At 39.6% G+C, this 26,632-nt stretch overlaps 1 protein-coding gene across 1 annotated transcript in view; it reads left to right on the forward strand.

The window, feature by feature from the left end:
• The first annotated feature begins 20,986 nt into the window (after nt 1-20,986).
• FRMD6 (FERM domain containing 6) overlaps nt 20,987-26,632 on the forward strand; it is a 107,771-nt gene continuing 102,125 nt past the window's right edge. The window contains exon 1 of the mRNA XM_027553744.1: nt 20,987-21,056. The gene's annotated coding sequence lies outside the window, so the exon portion shown is untranslated. The remainder of the gene's footprint in view (nt 21,057-26,632) is intronic.

Genomic DNA, 26,632 nt, shown 5'->3' on the forward strand with positions numbered 1-26,632 from the left:
CTTTTGAAAACATGATGAAAATTATAGACTTTCTTACCCCTGAAAAATGCACACACACACACACACACACACACACGAGCTTAAAGGATCTGAAAATAATTCTTATCCCTCAACTTTGGCTGTGGGGAAGCCCCAGACAATTTCAAGCAGGAATGTCCTATTCAGATGCATGATTGGGTTCTGCCTCTTCCATTTCCAGCTGTGTGTGGCTACTGCGTCATCTCTGGTGCCAGCTGCCCATCCCTGCAGCCCACCTCGAATTGCAGCAGCAGTTGAGATGGATGGTTCTGTACAAGCTCAGACATGTCCTCACAGTGGCAGTTATGCCCCCAGAGACCTATACAAGGCAGATCCTGACCTAGGGACCTAGGGGAGAGGGGGGTCCTTGCATATATGCCCCAGCTTCCGCTTGTCCAAGTCACCATCCTTCCAACCGCTTTCTGTCTTCCAGAAAATTCCAGAGTATCTCATAAGCTAATTTGATACATCCATCCCATTCTCTTTATACCTCAAAAAAAAAAAAACACTTTAATGTGTTGTGGTTATCAAGAGGAAAAAGAAGTAAGTGCTTGTACTCAGTTGGCAATGACTGATGAGACATCTGTTTAAAATTTTTTGTACTACTTAGAGTAGAAAGTTTAAAATATAAGCTTTTAAAATAAATGTTTAAATTTAAAATAAATATCAAATTGAGGTTAAACATTGAAATAAATTCTGGAGAAGGAAATGGCAACCCAATTCAGTATTCTTGCCTGGAAAATCCCGTGGACAGAGGAGCCTGGCATGCTACAGACCCATGGGGTTCAAAAAGAGTTGGACATGACTCAGCAACTAAACAACAACAAATTGAAATAAATTAGAACCAAAATGGCTAAAATCAATAAAACTGGAATTAAAGATGAAAACATTTAAAAATCACTTTTCATTGACCAAATAATAATGCCATGTGCCCAGTGTTCCATTATAACATTCTCTACAAAAGGCAAAACATTCAGAGTATGTGCTATGATCCTAGTTTATGTAAAAAGGGAAAAAGTGCTGAGTCCTAGTTTTGAAAAAGTGTATCCTCCTCCTCCTGGTCCCAGTATTCAGGATGGTTCAACACTCTGCAGGACTAGAGGGCCAAAGGCTTCCAAGTTAGCTCAGGTGTTTTTTTAGTGGTCAAGCCATTGAACAGAATACTGAGGAAAACAGTTCATGGCTGTGACCTTGACTTTTCTGTTAACCTAAAAGAAAGTTGTGTCATTATGTAGAAAGAAGTTCCCAAATCCTCTGGCTTGCCCAAATACAGACATATAGGAGAAATTGGATTTGGGGATTGAAGGTAGGAGAAGGTGCCAGAACAAATCAACTTAAGGAGAAGAATTCAAGTATTCTTTCTGCTGCTTCTTGGTTCTGTGATATAGGAAACTTGCTTTTTGTGGTCTCTGAGCAGAATCTCCAGAATCTGTCATAGACAGGAATCTCTTGGGAGAAGACCATGAGGGAGAAGGAAGCTAGGGAGGGCTGAAAAGAAAACATAAATGGGAAATTTAAAGAACTTTTAAATTTTCTTAAAAGCATTGTGAGGTCTTTGTTTTCATTGTTGTTCTCTTTCTCTCTCTCTCTTTTTTTTTGCTTTGTCTAGTTTTACCAGAATTTCCCATACAAATGTATAGGATGACCTTGTAAAAGGAACTCCAGCACTAGGGAGAGGGAGCTGCTGAAACATCTCATCAGTTTATGGTAGGGTCTCAGTGCCTTCTTCTGTGGCTTTTGAGCAGGTTGAAATCACCAGGGTAGCATTAAAAAAGACAGATGCTTTGGTCCCCCTGCTAGAGAGTCTGATTTAGGCTTGAGTGCGACCAGGACATCAGTATCTTGAAGATCTTTCCATGTGATCTAAAGTGCAGCCAACGTTGAGAACTCCTGTTTTCACATACTATCTCATACATATTATGTAAACACAAATCACCTGGGTTTCTAGTTAAAATGCAGATTTGAATTCACTAGGTCTGGGGTAGGGTTTAAGAGTCTGTTTTGCTAACAAGCTCCCAGGTGATATAGATGCTGCTGGTCTGAAGACAATACTTTGAGAAAGATGGACTAGAGATCTCTGAGGTCCTATTGAGCTATTATTCTACCAAGTTGCTGGATTTCATGCTTTTAAATATCACTCGGTTAGGACTCAAACAACTCTGATTATTATGGTATAAATAGTTCATGGACTGTTATGCAGCCTTGAAAAGTTATGATTATATAGTAATAATGAAGGAATGTTCTTGTCATAATGGAAATGAAAAATTATGGCAGATTAAAATTTTATATGCTCACAAACATGTCAAACAAATAAGAATTGCATCATTGTCATAATGTGGTCCTTCCCACTAAAACATTCTGTTTCTCTGTGAAAATATCATCTTCATGTCTGTTGAATAACTCAGGGAGCATCTCAAATTGTAAGTAGTTATGTGAGACAGGAGAACGATGACTCAGGAAAGTACAAGGATAAATTCATGTGTAATTTCACCAGGTAATTAGCTATCTATGTGACCCTGGGCACATTGCTTAAATGCAGTGAGGCTTCATTTTTCTCTTTTGTAAAATGGGTATTAATAGGAAAATCTACTTCATGGAGTATCATGAAGATGAAATGAGATAGCAGGCACTCAATAAGTGATGACTCATGTCTAAGCGTCTTGATTTGCTCATCAGGGAATGGGAGAGTAGACTAGAAAATCTCTAAGATTCCTCAAACTCTGACTTGTGAGAGCAGAGAACTTTACTTTGGGAAGATTTATAGAAACAAGATTACTTGGAATTGCTCTGGATATCCAATAAGTTCTTATAGTTTTTAGCACTGTACTAGGCAGCACAGACAAAAAGTGAATAACTTGGAGGAGCTCACAGTGAAACAATTCAATACAATATGATGTATGCCCTAACAGAGGCATATACAAAGTGCTTTGAGCATCTCTAAGTGGATGTAGAAGAGATGATGATAACGCAGGTCTTAAAAGGCAAAGGGAGGAAAAAGCATTCAAGCAGAGAGAAGCACATGTTCAAAGACTCGGAGGCATGAGAGAAGATTGTATGTCTGGCATGGCTGGAGTGTATATGGGTGGGGCAGGGGTTGGGATATAAAGATGAAACCTGGATTAAGACAGTTTATGGAGCACACTTTTAGCTACAGTGAAGACTTTGTGACTTACTCTTTGAACTAGAAAGTAATATAGTCAGATTTCTGATTTTAAAATGAACTCTGCATTGAGGGAGATGATCTAGAAAAATGGAGGCAGGTGGGAGAGTATGACAACAATCCAGGCAAAGATGGCAAAAAAACACAAAAAGGCATTTTAGAAAGATTGAAAGGCCTTAATAGTTGCTTGCAGCACTGGTGTGGGCAGGAAATGAGAAGAATTCAAAGATACCTGTGACCCAGATAGAAAATCATGAGGGCAAGGTTGGTGTGAAAAGTGCTACAGCAGACATGTTTCGTTGGAGAATCCAGGAAGACAATGCAGATTTGTGGACATGTGTCCCTCTAAGACTGGAGGAAGAGAGATTACAGAATCTGTGTGCCGATGGTGAAGTGATGGGTGCATCAGTGTTTGTTTCTGGAAACATCATCCGTGTTAGAGGTTTACACAGCAGCCTGTCTCCAGTGTTAGCCAAGGATACCCTCACGAGCGTCAGGGCACCCAGTGCTGGGCTGTTTGCTGAGACAGAATCAGCAGGATGAGAGATGAGCATTTATATCTCAACAAGTCTCTCTTTGCTCTAAGAAAAAGAGCTCTTTAAAAACTGATGGAATCTACAAGCACAGTACTATCCAATAGAAATATAAAGTGAGCTAGTAGGTAGTATTGGTCTTTCTAGTGACTATGTTAAAAATTATAAAAATAAGCAGGTAAGATTAATTATTTGTATTTAATGGGATACATACAAATATTATAATTTCAACATTAATCAATACAATAGTTATTAGTGAAATATTTTACATTCTTTTTATAACTCTACATCTTCAAAATCTAGTAAGGATTTTTCTTAAGTTATTTATTTCTTTATTTATGCCCGTGCTGGGTCTTCATTGCTGCATGGGCTTTTCTCTAGTTGCAGCCAGAGCAGGGGCTACTGTGTAGTTGTGGTGTGTGAGCTTTTCTTTGTGGTGACTTCTCTTGTTGCTGAGCATGGGCTCTAGGGCACAACGGCTTCAGTAGTTGTGGCATGTGGGCTCAGCAGTTGTAGCTCCCAGGCTCTAGAGCACAGGCTTGATAGTTGTGATGCATGGGCTTAGTTGCTCTGTGGTGTGTGGGATCTTCCCCGACCAGGGATCAAACCTATGTCTCCTGCATTGATAGGTGGATTCTTTACCAATGAGCCACTAGGGAGGCCCTTCAGTAGGGATCTGAACACAGCACATTTCAATTGAAGCTGTAATATATCAGGGACTCAAAAGCTATGCAATAGTGGCTACTGCATTAGACTGTGTAATTAAAAATACCTTCCACTCCTTTGCTCTGAAAAAAATACATACACAGAAATTTTTTCTAGAATTTCTAAGGATGCTTATATCTCCTGAAGCATATCTATATTTGATTAAGAACTCATGTTTTTCAGGTCTTTGGGCTTTTTGAGACTGATTCTGAAAATAGATGGCTTTCTTCAATATTGTGAGGTTGATTTTAAATATTTTAGTCATGTAGAATCGGAGAAGGCAATGGCAACCCACTCCAGTACTCTTGCCTGGAAAATCCCATGGACGGAGGAGCCCGGTAGGCTGCAGTCTATGGGGTCACTAAGAGTTGGGCACGACTGAGCGACTTCACTTTCACTTTTCACTTTCATGCGTTGGAGAAGGAAATAACAACCCACTCCAGTGTTCTTGCCTGGAGAATCCCAGGGACAGAGGAGCCTAGTGGGCTGCCGTCTATGGGGTCGCACAGAGTCAGACACGACTGAAGCGATTTAGCAGCAGCAGCAGCAGCAGTCATGTAGAATATAAAGAAAGGTACAGTGAAAGTGAAAGTCGCTCAATAGTGTCTGACTCTTTGTGACCCCATGGACTATACAGTCCATAGAAGTTTCCAGGCCAGAATATTGGAATGGGTAGCCTTTCCCTTCTCCAGGGGATCTTCCCAACCCAAGGATTGAACCCAGGTCTCCCGCATTGCAGGCAGATTCTTTACCAACTGAGCCACAGGGGAAGCCAGTACAGAGTGATAAGAATTCATTCTTGCACATTAGAAAGGATTAGACAAGGCTTTTTGTTTTACAGTTCTGTAGTGGACTGCTGCTGCTGCTGCTGCTAAGTCATTTCAGTCGTGTCTGACTCTGTGCGACCCCATAGACGGCAGCCCACCAGGCTCCCCGGTCCCTGGGATTCTCCAGGCAAGAACACTGGAGTGGGTAGCCATTTCCTTCTCCAATGCATGAAACTGAAAAGGGAAAGTGAAGTCTCTCAGTCGTGTCAGACTCTTAGCAACCCCATGGACTGCAGCCTACCAGGCTCCTCCATCCATGGGATTCTCCAGGCAAGAGTACTGGAGTGGGGTGCCATCGCCTTCTCTACTCTAAAAGGTGGGTTTTTCATTTTCACAAGACACACTGTTGGTTACAGTCTTGACTTATTAACTCCGTGGATACTGTTTTCTAGGCTGGACAGAAACAAAAGGTTAAAAGCAACATTTTCTAGGTGGATCATTTTAAACACGCTTTTTAATTCAATGAATTTAAAAAATTGGTTTAGGTGGTTTTCTTCCCACTCACCATGATTATAGACATATCTCAGAGAAATGGCCTGAGGCATCATTCCTTTTCCAAACTCTTATGTACCATTGCTTTAAAGCAGCACTCATAAAGAAGACTTCTTTCTGAGTCTCAGGCAGAAGTATTTTTAGAGAAATCATCACGTTGTATTTGAAAGAATGACCCTTCCTGTAATTGGCCTGTTGGGATGATTTGGTTGTGGTCTCACATAATTACAGACCCGTGCCAACGGTCTGAGGGCCATCAGCATATTTCCAAGGCCTCTAAATCAAGGGTATTTGGTTAATTGCTCACAGGTGTTTTCCTGTGCTTATGAATACACACAGTCTATGAATTTTACAAAACTTGGCAGAAGGAAGGGCCATGCAGCCAAGGAGTTTCTTAGATTTACTCAGCTAATTAATCAGGCAGGTTAGGGATTTGGCTATTCTGTTGAGGGAGCTAAGCATTCGGAGTCCGACTGAGGAGTAACCTGTGCTTTTGAAGGAGAGTTTAAGAGGAAAACAAAAGAAAATAGGAAAACTTCAGTAAGCGGCTGCCGGCAGGAGCTCAGCATGGTGACACACCCTGCTCTGGCAGTTTTGCACAGCAGGGTCAGCTCTGCCTCTGCAAAGAATTGGTGCTGGCTTCTAAAATAAAGCAACTGTGTCAGGGTGTGAATTTTAACTTCTAAAACTGTTTCTAAAGTACAAGCCACTGTGTTGACTCTTTTTTCTTCTGGTTACCCAAGATCATTATTGCTTGGGCAATGGCCTTGAAAAGTGTGGAAATTCTGAGCAGAGGATTCCTATATCATATTTGTTTAGAAATTCATCCTGTACAAGTAAATATGACAGTATTCTGTGGCATAATGTGAAATCCAAAAGAATGTCTCAATGATTTCTGTAAGTCCTTTCTATGACAGTCATTCATGGGAAAAAAGTGTGGGGGCCTGGTTGGATGAAATTCATCTCCAGCCAGCCAGACCACATCATTCTGCCAAAGAAACTAGACAGAGACTAGTTTTGCAATTCACTTCAACAATCATAGGTGAATTCCTACAAAAAAGTTAGGAAAGCCAGATACTGATGTTAACAAAGATGAAAAGGACATGGTTTCTGTCCTCAAGGCAGTTACATTTGAGAGGAAAGGAGAGAAAAATGTTTCAGAGGGTCAATTGAATGGAAGAATCTTTATCCAGCGAGCGAATCTGGGACCCTCTTGTGGAGGGTGTAGCAACTGTGTCCAATTATGAAAGATTAGTAAGAGTACAGCTGAGAAAGTTTAGTATTCAGGGAGAATATTACAATAAAACAAAGAATGCAACTCATACCAGAATGGTCAGAATGCCCATCATCAAGAAATCTACAAACAAAAAATGTTGGAGAGGGTATGGAGACCCTCTTGCACTGTTGGTGGGAATGCAAATTAATACAGCCACTATGGAGAACAGAAGGGAGATTCCTTAAAAAACTAGGATTAAAACTACCATATGACCTAATAATCCCACTACTGAGCATATACCCTCAGGAAACCATAATTGAAAGACACATGTCCCCACTGTTCATTGTAGCACTATTTACAGTAGCTAGGACATGAAAGCAACCTAGATGGCCATTCACAAATGAATGGATAAAGAAGTCGTGATACATATACACAATGAAATACTATTAAGTCATAAAAAGAAATGAATTTGACTCAGTTCTAGTAAGGTGGATGAACCTAGAGCCTATTACACAGAGTGAAGTAAATAAGAAAGAGAAAGACAAATTTCATATATTAACATATATATATGAAATCTATAAAGATGGTGCTGAGGAACCTATTTGCAGGGCAGCAATGGAGACTCACACATAGGGAACAGACTTGTGGACACAGCAGGGAGGGGAGGAGAAGGTGGGACAAATTGAGAGAGAAACATTGAAACGTACACATTGCCATATGTAAAATTAGATCTCCAATGGAAATTTACTGTATGACACAGGGAGCTCAAATCTGGTGCTCTGTGATAACCTAGAGGATGGGGTGGGAGGTGGGAGGGAGGTTCAGGAGGGAGGAGACATATGTATGCCTATGGCTGATTCATGTTCATATATGGCAGAAGTCAACAAAATATTATAAAGCAATCATCCTCCAAGTAAAAATTAATTAATTAAAGACTACAAAGAACTTAGTGGAGAGTGGATAGATGTGAGGTTGGAAACAGAGATGACAAGCTCCATGGATACCTTTTCTAAGATGAGGTAGACTTAATCTTGCTTATAATCTAAAGGGGAAGATCCAGTGGAGGGGAAGAGATTAGAGATACAAGCAGGTCTTGGAAGTTCTTGGAAGATACGGGTATAAAGGACATAGTTGTCCTGAAATAGAGGGGTGGCTCAACTACTAAGACCAGAGAGAAAGACAGCAGGGTGGAGATGCATGTAGAAAAGCTTGTGAGCAGATAAGGAATTTGAGATGTTGGTGCTTTACTGCCTCAATTTTCTGATGAAATTGGAAAGTTCTCTTCTTTAAAGCAATGGTTCTAATCCTTGGCTGTACACTGGAATCATCTGGGGAGCTTTAAAAGCAAAACTGATGCTTGAATCCCCTGCCAGAGAGTCTAAGATAATTGGCCTGAGATGCAGTGTAGGCACCAGGATTTTTAAAAGGTCCTGGGGTGATTTTAATGGGTTGCCAAAATTGAGAACTCCTGGCTTAGACTAGGGTAAGGGGGCCAAGGAATGTAGCGAAGAGGTCTAGAACAGCTGTTAAGGTCTGGAAAAGGGAGTTGAGGAGAAGCAAAATAATTGTGAGGCAACCTTAAAGCCAGGTGAAACTTAATATCTTACCTTGTGAGAGTCCCAATCTTCACCGGCTGAATTCTTCCCCCAGTAGCAGAGTTATGCTAGCCATTAGGCTGGTTGTGGGGCTGGTCCTGAGGTGGGCTTTACACAGGCTCTGGGCAACAGAGAAAGGGATCAGATCATTTTCTGTAGTCTAGGATGGGCTTGGGGGAAAGTGAGGCAGGGAACAGCCCAGCCCAATTCCACCATAATCCTCTATTTCTACTAGTTGACATTCTTATGAGCAGGAATTTGGACCAAAAAATTAAAATCAAGTAAACAACTCCATTGGAGAAGCCAGGGGACCAGACACTCCAGCACATATATAACTAATTGCTGAATAACCTAGAGGTGAGCGTACACACTGACTACAAATATGTATGCAATTGCATGTCAGGAACTCATCTCATGCCCATCATTCTTTGAAAATCACCTTTCATGCCCATGAAATAAAAAGTCAGGATGTGGGTGCTGGTGGGTAAGGCTCTCCCATTTGTCATAGAAAGCTTATCCCAGGTCACAGGAGAGCTGTGTGCCAGCCCCCTTATTTCCCCTGGGGATGAGCAGCATTGCTCTCACGAGGTCAGTGACCTATTATTGAACCGTTTTGCATGTACACAGTGAGTCATTGTTCTGGCAGAATTCCCCGCTCTCCACACACATTTTTACCCACCTTTGGAATGTGGGAACACTGACCATGTATATAATAGCCTGGCAGAAAAGTGGCTCTGTCAGAGGTTTTCCTACTAAACAGCCGGAGGGGAAGCCAGGAACAGGAGAAGGGATGGGAAGAGGGAGGGTAGAGAGAGCCAGGGCAAGAGGTATAGAAAGAAAGAAATTTCAAGAGGAACCAGAAATCATGCTCCCTGCAGTGTTTCTCACCATAGGAACACACTGACTGGGTAAAACTCAATGTCAGCAAGATAACCAACATGATTATGTATGTAGAAAGCATTTACCATAATGTGCATATGTATATATTTAAGATCCTGGGCAAGTTACCTAACATCTAGTTTCTCAAAAAAGGAATATTACCTACCTAACACAGTTGTTATAGGGATTAAATGAGTTAATATTATTGGAACATTCCTGGAATATTGTAAGAGAGCAAAAAATTGCAATCATTGCTGCTGTTGTTATTATTTTCTATGTATTAGGCAGCTCTGAACTTGAGGACACTGTTACCCTTCCTAAGTTATTTTTTTCTTTAAATCTATTTTACTATCTGTAAAAGGGGGATAAAATCATCTGGTTAATAGGTGCATAAATTTAAGGGGATTAGAACACGTATGCCCCTAAAACTAAAATAAAACATGCAGTGTACAAATTCATTACAATGACAATTCATTTATCCACAAGTAGTTATTAAACATTTATTATGTGTCTGCACTGAGCCAGGACATGCATGGTGTCTGCCCACATAGGGCTTATAGTCAGCAGGAGAAGCTAGACTTTACATACAATAGAATAATAAAATGTATATTATATTATATTATAAATGTAAAACTTTATAATTGTGATAAGGTTTTGAAAGAAGAACCAGTTGTTTTGTTTGAGCATTACAATAGGAACTGCATTAGTTTGGGTATAAAACTTTTCTGAGTATGATATTTAGTTAAGACATGCTTGATAAAGAAAGTAGATAGAGGTGGGGGTGGAGGGGAGGAGGAGGAAATGTCCCGATCCGTTTACACACCAAAAAAGGACCAAAGGCAGCTAGGGTTTAAGGAGCCAAGTAGCAAGAGATCTAGGCTTACATTCAGGAATTTGAAATAAGAGCACATCTTGCTCCTGTTTTTTTTTCTCTGAAGGTCACCCTGGTTGTTTTGAGGAGAACAGATTGGAGAAAGAAGAGGGTGGAGGAGAGAAACCAGGTTGGGGAAAAGAAATGATGGTGGCCTGGGAAAGCTGGAGTAGATGGAAATGAGGAGCAGCATAGGCAGAGTCAAAACATATTGTGGAGGTGAAATTGGCAGGACTTGGTGATAGACTGAGTGTGAAGGGCGAGGGCTGAGAGGTGCCGAGAATGGCTACCAGATTTCTACCCTGAGATGTTGAGAAAATGGCACAGCCAGCGACAGAAATGAGGAAGTCTCCTGGAGGAACAGGTTTGGTGGGGAATATGATTAGTACCTGTCATTTGTTTTCAAAATCATTTCATTGAAATGCAAATTATTTTCATCCATTGCAATCAGTAAAGAATTATTATAGTACAATTATTAACATGTTTTTAGAAGTTGTAGTATAAATATTATAACTTTTAGTATATACAGTTGTAATATTAAGGAAATCTGGATGATTCTTGGACTCCATTTGTATAAAGAACTTCAAGTAATTCGTTGTGAGGTAAAAAATAGAATCAATCATCTGGTGACTTAGTACCCCTTGACTATTGTTCTGGTATTATTTAAACTTAACGATTATAGCTCTGCAAATAAAACCAAAATTTCTCATGACAGGAGTTCTGTGCTAAAACCTTCTAGCCTTGATAATTTAGAAAATGAAGAGTCTTCTTATATTTATATCAAAAGATGAATATTCATAATATCAACATGAAAGCTGGGCAAAATGAAGGAGCCTTTAAATTTCATCTATGCACTGAGTCCAAGGCTCAACAAGTGAACAACAGATAACGGTATCTCTTCCATAAGCTGTGGCTGTGAGTGACTGTTCATTAAATCACAGTAGAGCTTTGAGGTACGAGGGGGAAGAGGAGGAGGAAGGAAAAGAAAGAGAAAAATAAGGAAGATAAGTAGGAGGGGAGGTAGAGGGAGAAATGAAGGGTGGTAGTAAGTAAGGAGAGAGAGAGGGAGGAAGGAAGAAAGAAGGAATGAAGAAAGGAAAGAAAATGAAGGGGGGAAAAGGAATGAATGAAAAAAAGAAGAGAAAATGCCAACTTTTACTTCTAATGAATCTGAGGCCAATACATAAAGGAAAAAATACCAGGAAGAGTTGTCATAAGTATGACAAGAAACATTTCTTCCCCAATACTCCATAAAACAAACCTGCCTACCATCCACTACCTTCAGTAACTACTCTTCAAGTACCAATGACAGACAGAGAGTCAGAGAATATTCCAGACTCAGAGCATAAAGGTTTACAGCTAAAGGACAATTTATGACTGGAACTTAGGACACAGATCAGTCCAGATGTTTTGGGAGTTTATAGTTTCCAACAGCTGGTCCCCTTACCTACCAACATTACACCATCGACTTTGTATACTTTTTGGAGTATCTGAAATTTCTCATCAGCTGGATTCCACATGTTCTCTTCAGGGATGTAACATTACTCCATGAAAACAAGTTAAAAGGTGAAAAGAAAGATGAACTTGAGAAAAATAGATCAAGCTTTTGCTTATGACAGCTGTACTTAATTTGCCCTAGAAGATAAGCAGATATTTTCCCTGTAGTCAACAGGGTTGCCTATGCCCTTTTCACTTTCAGGGGTGACTGGTGATCAGGCAGATTAATTCACCTTTACGAGCCTCAGGTCCATCATTGTAAAACAAAGCGACTGAACGAAATGGGCTCCATGAGATCTCTTCCAGGTCTGTCCTTCAACTTTGACTAGCCTTCCTGGGAGCACTGTGTTTAAACCTCATGGGAATTGGCTTGACTTCTCTGTGGAGGTCATCCAAACCTGATTTCCACTTAGCTTGTCCTGTGACTTCTAGTTTTAAGTTGGCCTGGGAATTTCTCCTCTAAAATTTACAACTGGATGAAATAAATCCATCAAGGGCGGCTAATTAGAATGAATATCACTGCCAGCACTAACTTATGAAGGAAGTTCTGTGAGGATAAAGGGAAATGATTCTCCCCAGACACAAGGAAAGTTCCACTGATCTGGCACAAGGGTGGGGATCTGGTGCCAGGACGTGGGGCAGAGGGGTGATTACTAGGTCATTTTTCCCTGAGAAAGGCACGATTCCAAAGAGGACAGGGATAAAAGAGGCCCTGTGTCCTTGTATTTAGGATGCAGTTAAACTTCAGCAGTCGGATATTTGCCTGGACCCCTGAAGGCAGGGCTTCCGCAGCCAGGAGCAAAGAACCATCATCTTTATTTCCAGGGATGTCACCCTTCCCAGGAAGTCTTTCCCACATCACCAGCCTTTCTCAGGCTGAATTTCTCCAGCGTGCTGAGCAGTGACTGTGCAGCCTCAGCAGAATACAACAAGACAAGGTAAGACATAGACTCAGGCCACTTCCACTCCCATCAGCCTCAGCTATTTTCCAAAGGCTCCCACTGAACATGAGTGACCACAGCTGCTATCGGCCAACGGCCACAAGCCATGTCTCTGACATGTTGTTGGTTTTTACTTTCCCAGAGACAATTCCCAAGTAAGAGGCAGTAAATTCAGGGAGAAGCAGGATCTGGGCCAACTGACTTGCCAGTTTGCTGATAGAATCAACTTTGCTGCAATGGGGCTTTCACATCACCACATTCCAGTGCTATAGTATAATTACTTTAAACACAGAGTGGCATCTAACCACGCCACTGTTTACGTGCCCAAATCAGCACTCAGAGGACACTTTTTGCTGTTACCTCGACTTTGCATGTGACTTTGGCCGGGAAAATAAGCCTGATTTTTTGTGCTTGATGTATGATTCAGAGGCTCTGAAGTGGCGTGTTGGATCCGGTAGCCTGCCCACCACAGAGCTGTGCTGTCGTCCTCACTGGTTCAGTCTGCAAACCAGCTCCATGTGGGGGCGGAGCTTTCCTGCCTGGCTTTCCTGCTTGTCTTTCTCTAACAGTGACAACTGACACAGCGTGACCCACCAAGGCCAAGCTATTTCCGGATAACACTTCCTTAACTCCACCAGTACATTCAGATGCAGTGTTTCACCCAAGGGCCAGACACCCAGCTGATCTTTTTAACTAGGCCTGACTGTCTTACTGCTCCACCCTGTAGGTTGCTGAACACGGGTGGATCTTCATGAAAGCATAACAGAGAACTAAAGCTACTGGATTAGATAGTATTACTTACAGATTCTTGGATATCTAAATGAAAGAGGGCTTACACATCTTTGACAAATTTGTTTAAGTCTTAATTTATATAATACCAAAGCAATGGCTTTTAAGAAGATAGAAAATACACAATAGGAACCTTCCTTACAACTCACAATAAGTAGGTCAATGTGATTGTCGTTGCTAAGTTGTGTCTGACCATTTTGCAATTGTGTCTGACCGTTTTGCAACTCCATGGACTGTAGCCCACCAGGATCCCATATCCATGGGATTTCCCAGGCAAGAATACTGGAATAAGTTGTCGTTTCCTTCTCCAGGGGGTCTTCCCGATTCAGGGATCCAACAAACATCTCCTGCATTGCAGGAGGTTCTTGACCTCTGAGTCCTGGGAAGCCCAGGTTAATGTGATTACCCCCACTTTGAGATTGGGAAACAGATATTCTGCCAGACCTACTTGGGGCAGAAAGGTGATGAAGATGCTAAAGTTAGAATTGACAGCCCCCACCTGGGACCAGTTTATGTGGTCACAGAGGTATCCAACATAAATCGGGTGACCATACACTTTATCACGCAAACCAAGACTGTTTTTTTCAGAATGAAAAGGAAGTTATCAAAATTTAAAAATGGACCCATGTCTTATACCACTCACAGAAATTAACTTGAAATGTTAATTTCATCAAGATCTAAAACCTGGAACTTCCTAGAAGAAAACATAGGAGCAAAACTCCTTGACATGCATCTTGATAATGACGTTTTGGATTTGACACCTGAAACATAAGCAATAAAATATAAAATAAACAAGTGGGACCACATCAAACTAAACAGTTTCTGCACAGCCATCAATAAAATGAAAACACAACCTAAAAAATGGGGAAAATATTTGAAGACCATATATCTGATAAAAGGTTAATTTCCAATGCATATAAAGAACTCAAAACCCTGAATAACTCAGTTAAACAACAGGGAAAGGATCTGATTAAACTTTTCTCCAAAGAAGACATATGAAAGGTCAACAGGTGCATGAAAAGATGCTCAACACCAGTGGTCATCAGGGAAATGCAAATTAAAACCACAGAAACATCACCTCACATCTGTTAGAATGATCATCATCAAAAAGACAAGGGCTAACAAGTGCTGGTGTGGATGTGGAGAAAAGGAAACCCCTGTGCACTGATGGTACACTGTGTAAACCAGCATAGCCACTATGGAAAACAGCATGGAGGATCCTGAAAAGACGAAAAACAGAACGTCCATATATGAGTCCCTAGTTTCCCTTCTGGGAATATATCTAAATGTAACAAAAACACTAACTCAAAAATATATCTGCACCACCATGTTCATAGTAGCATTACTTAACAGTAGCCAAGACATGAAAGCAACCTAAGTGTCCATTGACAGATGAATAGCTAAAGCAGTTGTGATGTATATATATACAATGGTATATTATTCAGCTATAAAAATTGGAGAAAACCTAACATTTGTGACAACATGGAAGGACCTTGAAGGCCTTATGCTAAGTGAAATAAGTCATACAGAGAAAGACAAACACTGTATGATCTCACTTGTATGTCGAATCTGAAAATGGTAACAATAACAACAAATCAGACTCAGAGACAGATCAGACTTGTGGTTACTAGAGGTAAGCGGGGGATCAGGGGATCGAGAGACGGGGGATTGGAGGAAGGTGGTCAAAAGATACAAAGGTCTACTTTTAAGATGAGAGAGTTTAATACTTGGGATGTAATGTACAACATGACTATTGGTAACACTGCTGCCTGATGTTTAAGAAAGTTGTTATAAGAAGATCCTAAGAGTTCTCATCACAAGAAGCTTTTTTTTTTCCTTTATTCTTTTCTTGCTGCTTTTTATTGTAGCTAGAGGAGAAGGTGGATGTAGCTGAACCTATTGTGGTAATCATTTCACAACTTATGTAAATCAAACTATCATGCTGTAAGCCTTATACAGAGATGTATGTCAATTATTTCTCAATGAAACTGGGGAAAATACTTAAACAAGAATGACAGGCATAACCTGGGACTTTCTGGCAAACCAGGACATACATCCAAATCATCCTCCAGCATCTTCTGTCAGTGGTACTGCATCTGGGTGAACCACGAATCCAATGAAGCGTAAGTTTCAGGCTGCTCGCTTGCACTGGTCCCTGTATACGCTGGGAGGAAAGCAGGCTTGTAGTGTTATAGGTTGAAGGGAAAGCCAAACACAAGCAGGAAACATCTGTATGGAAGTGATGTTGGTAACTCTCCTAAAGATATTTTAGGAAAAGTCCCAGATCTCCAAGGCTTCAGGTACCTATTAGGATTCATTTCCTAAATAATTATGTATTTCTGTATTTAATATTGGGCTTCCCTGATAGCTTAGTTGGTAAAGAATCTGCCTGCAATGCAGGACCCCAGTTTGATTCCTGGGTTGGGAAGATCCACTGGAGAAGTGATAGGCTACCCACTCCAGTATTCTTGGGCTTCCCTTGTGGATCAGCTGGTAAAGAATCTGCCAGCAATGCAGGAAACCTGGGTTGGGAAGATCCCCTGGAGAAGGGAAAAGCTACTCACTCCAGTATTCTGGCCTGGAGAATTCCATGGACTGTATAGTCCATGGGGTCGCAAAGAGTTGGACATGACTGAATGACTTTCAATAATTTTTTTTTCTTGAGTATCCTTTCCACCCCTCACCTCTACCCAAGTTATCTAAGCCTCAGGTTTCATATTTAGTGCCAAGGGTGCCTGCTAAGGTGGTGCAGTCTTGGGAGAGAAGTAGGAATCAACAGCATCCCACAGGGTACAATCCCCTGAATAATATTCCATTGTGTGTGTGTGTATATATATATATATGCACCACAACTTCTTTATCTGTTCATCTATCAATGGACACTTAGGTTTGTGCCCATGTTTTAGCTACTATAATCATGCTGCTATGAACGTGGTGGTGTAGATATATTTTTGAATTAGTGTTTTCGTTACTTATAGATGTATTCCCAGGCTGTTTCTTACCTTCATCATGTTTATACTAATGGAATTAGGATAAAATGATCACTAAGGACTGCTCAAGAGAAGAAAATCTCCCAGCTGGAGTTGAGGGTCATAGATGACAGAAAAGGGATAGCAGTCCTGGTTCCTAATCCTTAGTTGTAGGAAGAAATACAGAAGAACATGGTTTATTATATGTTTGTGAGCTTCAAGTCCTTCTGTAGTCCCTCTCATAGAGTTACTTTCTGCCTTAGTGCTTCACTCAGACTCAGTCCCTGATCCAGCTTCTGCTGCTGCCCAAATCTCCTCTCTAATAAGCTCTGTTCCTGTCAGGGTATTGGCTTATATTCATAGTATTCTAGTGGTTCATCCAGTAAAGAATCTGCCTGCAATGCAGGAGACCCAGGTTCGATCCCTAGGTCAGAAAGATCCCCTGGAGAAGGAAATGTCAACCCACTCCAGTATTCTTGCCTGGAGAATTCCATGGACAGAAGAGCCTGGGCTGCAGCCCATGGAGTTGCAGAGTTGGACACGACTGAGTGACTAAGCATACACACACTCTGTCCTAAAGATTCATCCCCAACCAAGTTTGGGGAGCCCTTCAATCTAATCCTTTCTCGGCACTGACTCATTTTGTGGCTTTGTCATTTGTCATACAATCCTCAGTTTTTTTGAATGTGCAATGAAAATAAATAATGCCAGCAGCTCCTTGAAAAAAAAATAGATCAAAATTTACAATCAGCTGATCTTCATGCATTAAAGCAGCACCTTAGGTGCATGGAACATGAGAAAAGAATATGTGATTGTCTTGGCAGACTTCCTGATCCTACTTCAAGAAATGAGGTGAGATACTCTTGTTTTGTCACCAACTGGATACTTTGCAGTATCTTTTCCTCAGGGAGTTATGCATTTTTAGCCATGCTGCCAGCATGTTTCCTGACTGCCAGTCAAGGAAATGTCCTTTTAAACAGGCTGGGGAATGCCACACATCCAAACACTCAAATTGATGAGATTGTGAAAACTGTCTGGTGACTCTGAAAGCTATGATTCTGCAAATCCCTCACATCTCTTCTGGTTCTGGCTGTCTTTCATATTTTTGTGAAGATCATGCATGTTTTCTCATGCCTCTGGACATGTTGTTTCTCCAGTTAGAACGCTTCTTTATATCTTCTCCGCTTGGACCACTCCTCGTTATCCTTCACAGTTTTCCCAGCTATCATAGTTTCCAGGAAGTTTTCCTGAGCACTGCTGCTCTCCACCAATCACCATTAGCACCTAGTTCCTGATCACATCACCGGACTCCACACTGTTTGTTATCTGTCTCCTCCACTGGACTAGAAACAATCAGAGTATGGGGCTGTGTTCACTATAGTACTCAATAGTCAAAAAATGTTGAATAAATGAACAAGTGAATGAAAGCAAGAAAGTATTGTCGATCATTAATACGACATGAACTCTGGTTTAGTGGCTCCAGAAATAGATTCAAAGAATTTCCTTTGAAACTTACTTTGATTTATCCCCAATTTAGAGAATGTAGCCCTTATTGGGAACACCATAAGGACAAACTATTCACAGATTCAAATAAAATCTCAATGGTCTGGGAGACTCTGAATGATATATAAACAAGTAAATTAGACTCTCATTTCCGGCTTTTAATAGTATTGTCCTGCTAAAAGCAAGATGGATCTGTAGGGTGTGGATGGGTATATTATCCCTTGATGATATCTCTCTCTCCCTCTCTCTCTCCCATTGCTCTGTCTTTTAATTTATTTATTTTTTGAGATTAATTTCTCAAAAAATTTCAAAATTTCAAAAATTTCAAAATAATTCATTTTTATTCTTTTGTTTATTTATAATTTTTTAGTTTTCAAATAAAACAAAGATGAACTTTTTAATGATAAAAAGTACGATTCACAAACAAGATAGACATCATAAACCATTAGACACCTAACAACAAAGAAACAAAATTACATAAAGCAAAAATCAGAAGAAACATAGGGAAAAGAAATATATATATAATCATAGTGAGCCATATTAACATTTCTCTGAGAATATTTGATGAAGTGCAGAAAAAATAAGAATAGGAGCATCTTGGATAATGTCATTAATAATTTAAATATAATAGATTTCTATTTACATTGATTTATATTATATCATACACAAATATACTTAAAATTTTGTGTCTCATATGTTGTTAGTAGATGTCCATAAGACATTTAGAAAAATAAATGGCAAAAAGATAAAGAGCTCTGTGTTTTTAAAACAGTCTCTGCTCAGCACTGCTTAGCCAGTGAATGCAAGCAGAGTCCAAGGCTCCTTCTATCCAGCCCAAGAGCCCAGAGGGATGTTTTTCCTTTGCCCTTCTAAACTGCAGCACTGTGATAGCTAAACATTAGCACGAAATATTTTATCCTCAACAAGTTAGTAAAATGAATTTTTTAAGTCCAGATTAGAGCCAAGGGGGCTTGGGAAAATTTGTCTGGAAGGCTAACTTGCTTTGTCAAAACTCACTTACAGAATTGTTCACCCTAATCTTGCACAGATTAAAAACGGTATAATTAAACACATTAGAAAGTTTTCAAGTTGTCCAGGTAGCAGGAAAATCGTAATGACAATATTATATTGTATCTAGAAACTGTGCTTGAAGACTATAAAGACAGTTAATGCTATGTCTTCCTGTTACACTAAAAGATGTCAACATTGCCATAATTTAAAAACTACATTATTTACTGCCCACCCTATCTCCAGCATAGTATGAGCTGTAAAATAGGTATAGGGATGCAGCAGTGAAGCAGGGCAGTCTAGGGGTACTTCATTACTACAATCAGTAATGGGAAAAATCTCCTGTCTCCAACAATCTGCATACTTAGAATGGGATAAATTTGCTTGTGTGTGGAGAGAAGTGGTGATACACTTTTTTCCCATTTAGCAGAAACTGATTCAGAAGAGGTTCAGTAATTTCTACTGTTGCATTTCAGAGAAGAAATGACTGAAAATGAAAACAGAACCCAGAAATTCTGACTTCTAAACCTATATTTGTCCCATGACCCTTCTGGGATTCCCCTTATTTTTTTTTTCTGAATGGGGGCAAAAAATAGACATATTTCTACTTATGACAGGAAGCCATACCTTGGATAACTATTCCCTTGACCCAGACTAGAATGTAACTTCTTCAGTTTTATAACAAGCTGCTATAGGATAAATCACTGTAGTGTTAGAATCCTTTTCCTCCCTAGCACAAATTCCATCACACCAACCAGGCTGGTGTCCTTGCTGTTCTGGGACTCGGCATGCTCACTCCTTGTTCCAGGAATGGTCTTCCCTCTCTTCTCTGCTCATCTAAACTGTGTCTTCTATCAGATTTACCGAGGCCTCACTTCATTTAAGGAGGGTACTCCCCTCTCATCAGCTCATAACTGGGCCCCTCTCTGAATTCCTCTAGCACTTTCTAAATCATTCTTCTTAGAACTTCGTTCTCTTCTCTTTTTGTCTTCACTAAACTGTGAACGCCTGGAGAGCAAGGTCCATGCCTTACTTTGGAATATTGTCCTTTCCTATATTCATTAGGCATTAAATAGGCAACTTACAAATCGTTGTTCAAACAGCCCCCAGAATCATCTTATCCTTAGTGGTACTCCAAAGCTTGATGAAGAGTGAGTGAGCATGATGGGAAGCACGTGAATTTTGAGTCAGACAGAATCTTTTAATCTTTCTTGGTCCTAGTTTTGTCTTTTTTTTTTTTTTTTTTTGCTATAAATAGAATTAAGAAGACCTAACTTGCCAAGTTGTCCAGATTAGAAATAATGTGAAATGTCAATTACAGTGCCTTCTGTATAGTAGGCTGTTAATAAATGGAAACTGTTCTTGGTTATATAATAAGAGCTGGAAAAAAATTATTTTATTTTGCATTCATTTGCAAAACAGATGAGTTTTGATATTACTCTCATCAAAGGAAAATAAAAATTATTTGGCAATATTATTTGAACTCATGATTAGAGAAGTGTGGAGGGAAAATGGGAAAGATTTTGGGCTGTGTGAATGTTTTTTTACTTATCAACATCAGGCTCAGAACTGGGGTTCTCTGCATTGAACATACCAGCAGTCACATCTTCAGAATGAAAAGTTTTAAAACATATTCCTCTGCAAATTATTTCACTCTGTTCTCAGGATTTGTCAGGCTTCTCTGCTACTCTTGCCTGATGTCAGATTAAGAAGATAAACAATTTTAAAACATACCGAAGGAATGTTTTAAAGGAATTTTGTATATAATGATTTCTCTTTAGCCAAATGAATAGTTTTAATTACTTAAAATATGTGCATAGATCACCATGTGAGAATGTTCTTGATCCATAATCTCCTGTCTTTTCCTCAGTGGAACAGATGCCAAAATCTTTGCATTGACTGTAAACCAAACAAAGTTGCTACTTAATTAGCTCTAGTGACCTGGTAGCCTGAACACAAATGGTCCTTTTATTTTCAGCCACTCCAGTGATTTCCAGCAAATGAAGAGCCTGAAACATTCTGGCTGTCTGGAGAACCTATAACTGAAAGTCAGGTGAGTACCCTCTAAAAGAAGAGAGTCCTGTTCAAGAGAGTCTTATAACCTCATGAACAATTTATAAAACACTGAAGAGGAGGCCCACAAGCCTCAAAGACAGAAATCTATGAAGAACTGACTTGATGCATATTCTTGGGTGAGTCATATGCCCTTGTCCCCTTGTGGCTCCTCCATTTGTAAAAATGAGGATGATATTTTTATGAGATATTATCATGAGGTCTATTTAGATGTGTGGCACAGTGACTGAGGACACTGGCTTGGAGTTGGAAAGACCTGAACTTAAATCCTTGGTTTATTACTTATCAGTGGTCACTTTGAGCAGAAAACCTCTTTATATCTTACTTCTGTTGTTTGTAAAATTGGGGTAGTTATTGTTCCTATCTCATAGGGTCATTATGAAGATTAAATAATATGCCTGGAATATCACAATAACTCAATAATTATTAGCTATTATTTATAGAGTGCTCTATGCTTCTTATAGAAAAAACCATGTAATTCAAAATCCAAAATATTCAATTGGCAGATAGATTTGGGAAGGCATTTTCAGTTTTCAGTAGATTTAAATAGGCTTCCACTTTCAATGAGTACTATATGCCAAATTACCGTAATTTTCTGTGTGAAATTCACACATTTTCTGGTTATTTTTTATATGCTTGTAGAATTACAACCATCAAGATTATGTGATTATGTGTCACATTCATCTCCATAACATTGCTCCCTCTCTCGTGATAATTTCCCTGTGAAATACTAGGACTAGATGAAGTAAAAGGAAGAATTATTAAATTATCAAGCCCTGAACTAGTCAAACTTGACTGTTCTTTGAGATTCTCACCTACATTCATTTTCAATAATGTAATTTCAAATTAATGATCTTAGTTTTTGGGTATATGTTTATGAATGAGACCTGGAAAGAACCTTTATAAGTAACTGAAAAGTGATGATTGAAAGATACAGTTTTCCTTGGTTTGAACTGTTACCTACAGGTGTTAAGATACTTCAGAAAGTCTAGACAGATAGGACACGCTGGTGCACAGATGACTGAGGGACAAATAGATGGAGAAGCATAGCCCAAAGGAAATTGGAAATGAGAAAAAGCAGGATTGGGAGAGGGTGGCTGCTCTGAGAGACTGCTGGCCAAGACAGGAAGTGGATGGATGGGCATATTGGTTTGAAAATGATCAGTCCATGCAGATGTGTGCTGCCACCTCTGTTTCTGATGTCAATGAGCAGAAGTAGCTCCAGTCTGCTCCTCTTCCCTCTGTGTCCTCTCTTCTGTGGCTGACATCACCCAGTCCTGCTTCCCTCCTCCCCTCATAGCTCCATGCCTTACCCAGCTGGAAAGTTGGTGCATTGGAGTTGTTTACCATTAGAGTCAGAGCATAATGAATATTTGAGCTGAAAGACAGATGCATGCCTATTCCAGGAAAACACCCTGATTATCATATTCTCCACAACCTCTGAATGCTACTTTTGATAAGGAGATCACCACATGAATTGCATATAATAATAAGCTGCTTATTTTTAAACAGCTTTATTGAAGTTTAATTGACATATCAAAATCTATTTTAAATGTACAATTTAATGACTTTTTAAAATAAAGTCATAGGGTTGTATAATCATTACCACAATCCAGTTTGAGAACATTTCCAACTCCCCAGAAGATCTCTTATGCTTGTTTTCAGTTATTCCTCATTCCTACCCCTAACACCAGGTGGTCACCAATATGCCTTCTGTCTCTATAGATTTGCCTTTTCTAGACATATACATGAAGTCATCAAATATGTCTTTTGCATCTTTCATTTAGTATAATGTCTTTGAGTTTCATCCTTGTTTTTATCATACATCAGTAGTAGTAGTTTTCTTTTTTCTTTCTTTTTTTTTTTTTGCTAAAGAGTATTCCATTGTCCAAGCACACCTGATAGACATTTGAATTGTTTCCAGTCTTTTGCTACTACAAATAATGCTGCTGTGGACATTTACATATATGTCTTTGTGTAAATATATGTTTTCATTTCTCTTGGGTAGATTCCTAACAGCAAAATTGCTGATTGAGATGGTAGGTTTAACTTCTTAAGAAACTGCCAAAAGATTTTTCAAAGCAAAAAATAAATTTTGCATTTCCACTAGCAGTGAAAGAGGGTTCCAGTTTCTCCACATCCTTGGCAACACTTACTATTGTCTGTCTTTTAAGTTATATCCATTCAGTAGGATCGTAAGCATCCTAAAATGACCAGACATCACTTATCAACTAACAGGACCTTTGGTGTCCATTTAAGAAGAAATGGAATGCTTATTTGCTATTTCTTGTTTTGGTCAAACAGTTAGAAGAAGTGTGTGGGTGTGTGTGTGTGTGTGTGCACACACACACACACACACACGCACACACACCCCTCTAGCTCTTGATGTGAGCAAAGGTAGAGGCTTTGCGCTGATTGTCTTCTCCCCGCCCAAGAGGCCAGCTTCTTCTCCTATACAACTCCTCCTCTGTTCCAGAAAATTGAAACAGATCCCTTTAGGCTGAGCCTTTCATACCCCATGGTATTATTTCAAAGAAAACAATAAAAAAAAAAAATTCAGGGAAGTCATTTATTGATTTTGTTCCCATAATGATGGAATTAGGTGATAAATAATGCAAGCAGAAGCAAAGAGAATAAAGTAGAGAACCCAACATTTGTCAATTGCCCATGTACTGAATATGGGATAAGCCTTTTCATATTTTTCACATCAGGAAATTCTCATAATCTTTGATGTATTTTATAAATCACCATTTCATGGTCAAGAAGTGAAAGCACAGAGAGATTAGGTCAATTGCATAAGGTTGCACAGTGAGTGAAGTTAGGTTTTAAGCCCAGGTCATTAGTTCTGAACTGATTTTCTTTCACTACACCAACTGACAAGAAATAAACAGGAAAGGAAAATTTTAAGGAACAAAGAGCAAAAAGTTCATGTAAATGTTAACTACTGAGAGAATGTAACAAGATTTATAATGGTCTAAATTATACAACCAACGATCGGTTTGTGGTACAAGGGTTCTGTTATTTCCATGCTTTGATGCTTATGACATATACAGAGTTCAAACCCTGGGGACTAGGAATCAAACTCGAAGCTTTAGGAAGGATGGGGAGGTATGGTATTCCTGCTTATTTTATTTTCTCCCAGCTAAGAAAAGATTGTTCATTCTGAGTACTTGCCCAGATAATGCAGAGAAAATCCAGAGACATTTTTACCACCCAGAAACTGAGAGGTTCCTGAATTAAACTAGTACATTTTTTTGAGTAACAGTTCTGCTTCCCTTGGATGAGCAGAATCTTTGCTGATGTCATCACCACCCACCACCACCTGGCATCCCTGCATGGTGGTGGTCAGAGCAGTGGAGAAATGGGTGGAGCATTTAGAAGAGATTACTTGGAGGAGATGTCTCAAAGAATCACATTTACAGATTCTACAGAGAGGTCTCCTTAATCTCTGTCTTTAGGAATAACTGATGTATGTGTCTCATACACCATCTTTTTCCATGAACGTTTATATGGTCATCATGAAAGGAAAAGTGATAACTCATCTTTAGGATGCCTAGTTTCAAGGGAAATGGCACTGCCTCCTTTAGTCCTTCTGTTCCTTTGAGCATCAGGTTAGGGGTCGATTATGCTTAGGTTGGGGATATGCAGAGGGAGAATGAGAGATGTGAATATGAGCAATATTCTGTGAAATTACCTTTTCTCTAACAGCCAATACAACTCTAGTATTTGGGGATTATTTAGATTTTTGCCAATTAAAGTCTTCAAATTTTAGGGCTTTAAATTAAATCCTGCCCGACAGCAACTTGTTACTTAGCTCATATTATCGATGTGTACTTAATAGCTCTTATCTTTGAATGGTAATAAAAATACCAGTGTATGCCACAGGATCTCAGAGTGAGAGGAAAAACTAGCAAAAGCAGTTACAAGGTGCTTTGCCAGAACAAATGTTTATTGATGTACCCAATAAAAATACTAATAATAGTAGCACAGATCAATACCACTTCCCAAACTAGGTTCCAAAACATATTAATAGGTGATCTGGGGTGGTGGGAAAACCCAACTCCATAATCAAAGACATTTGGGAAACACTGAGTGGAATTTGTACAACACTAAAGAGACTTCAATGTATTAAATGTGCATTATCAGCCTTCAAAAGGGGGATACCATATGGGGATTTTCTGAGCTGCTTGAAAAGACAAACATTTAATCACAGGAACAAGATGTAAAACATTTGGGGTAAAGATAACATGGAAAATTTGCTATTGCTTCAGGGGTATATTTCGTTGTCTTATCCAAAGTTCACATATCCAGACCACTCTTCATTTCACCTACCTTCTGCCTAATATCTCCAGGAAGGACCCAGATTGGTAAACATATAGAGCATAGGAAGATACTGAAAGAGGAATGGTATCTATGATCCTTTCTAAATCCGAATTATCTTCTGAAAGCCCAGAGCCAGCCTGTTTGAGGCACTGGTTAATGGTGGTTTCATGTGAAAAGGAAATTCTTCATTAAAAAACAAAACTAAAAAGCAAATAAACAAAAACTAATTTATATAATAACTATATGCAGTGCATGGGACTTGTTTGGATCTGGATTCTAACAAACCAAGTATAAGAAAATATTTGGGGGATAAGTGGAAAGTTTGAAGGCTAAGGAATTATAATTATCATGTTAAGCATGATAATGGTATCTGGTGCTCTAAGGACATATGCTTAGTAGTTTAGTGTGGAATATCATGATGTTTAGGATTTACTTTAAAATAACCCAGGGAATTCCCTGGCAGTCCAGTGGTTAAGACTCCATGGTTTCACTGCCAAGGGTGCAGTTTCAATCCCTGCTGCTGCTGCTGCTAAGTCGCTTCAGTCGTGTCCGATTCTGTGCAACCCCATAGACGGCAGCCCACCAGGCTCTGCCGTCACTGGGATTCTCCAGGCAAGAACACTGGAGTGGGTTGCCATTTCCTTCTCCAATGCACAAAAGTGAAAAGTGAAAGTGAAGTCACTCAGTCGTGCCTGACTCTTAGCGACCCCATGGACTGCAGCCTACCAGGCTCCTCTGTCCATGGGATTTTCCAGGCAAGAGTACCGGAATGGGGTGCCATTGCCTTCTCTGATCAGGAACAAAGATCCTGCAAGCCATAAGGCATGGCCAAAAAGTAAAAATAAAAAAAATAGAGGAAGCAAATATGGCAAAATACTAATAACTGTTCAGTCTAAGTAATGGAATATAGAGAGTTTTTATAATTTTTGTTAGTTTGAATTTTTTTATGATAAATTGTTTTTTTTTTTCTTCTTAATGCAGGTTTGTCAGTGCAGATCTACTAAAATCAAACTCTCTAGAGACTGGGCCTAAAAGTCTGCTATTGTTTCCCTCCTCCTCTCTCTCACTCTCTTTTTAAAAAATCATATGTAGTATCAGCTAGCTGAGATGCTAGCTTCCTCTGGACTGTGATAACCTTTGCACATTGCCCCGTACTTAACAGCCCAGTACTTGGCAGTGATGTTGGTGTGTGAGGTGATTTTAACACAGGAGAAAGCCTATTGCAGTGCTCCT

The sequence above is a fragment of the Bos indicus x Bos taurus genome, chromosome 10, assembly GCF_003369695.1.
Source record: "Bos indicus x Bos taurus breed Angus x Brahman F1 hybrid chromosome 10, Bos_hybrid_MaternalHap_v2.0, whole genome shotgun sequence".
Taxonomy (NCBI): domain Eukaryota; kingdom Metazoa; phylum Chordata; class Mammalia; order Artiodactyla; family Bovidae; genus Bos; species Bos indicus x Bos taurus.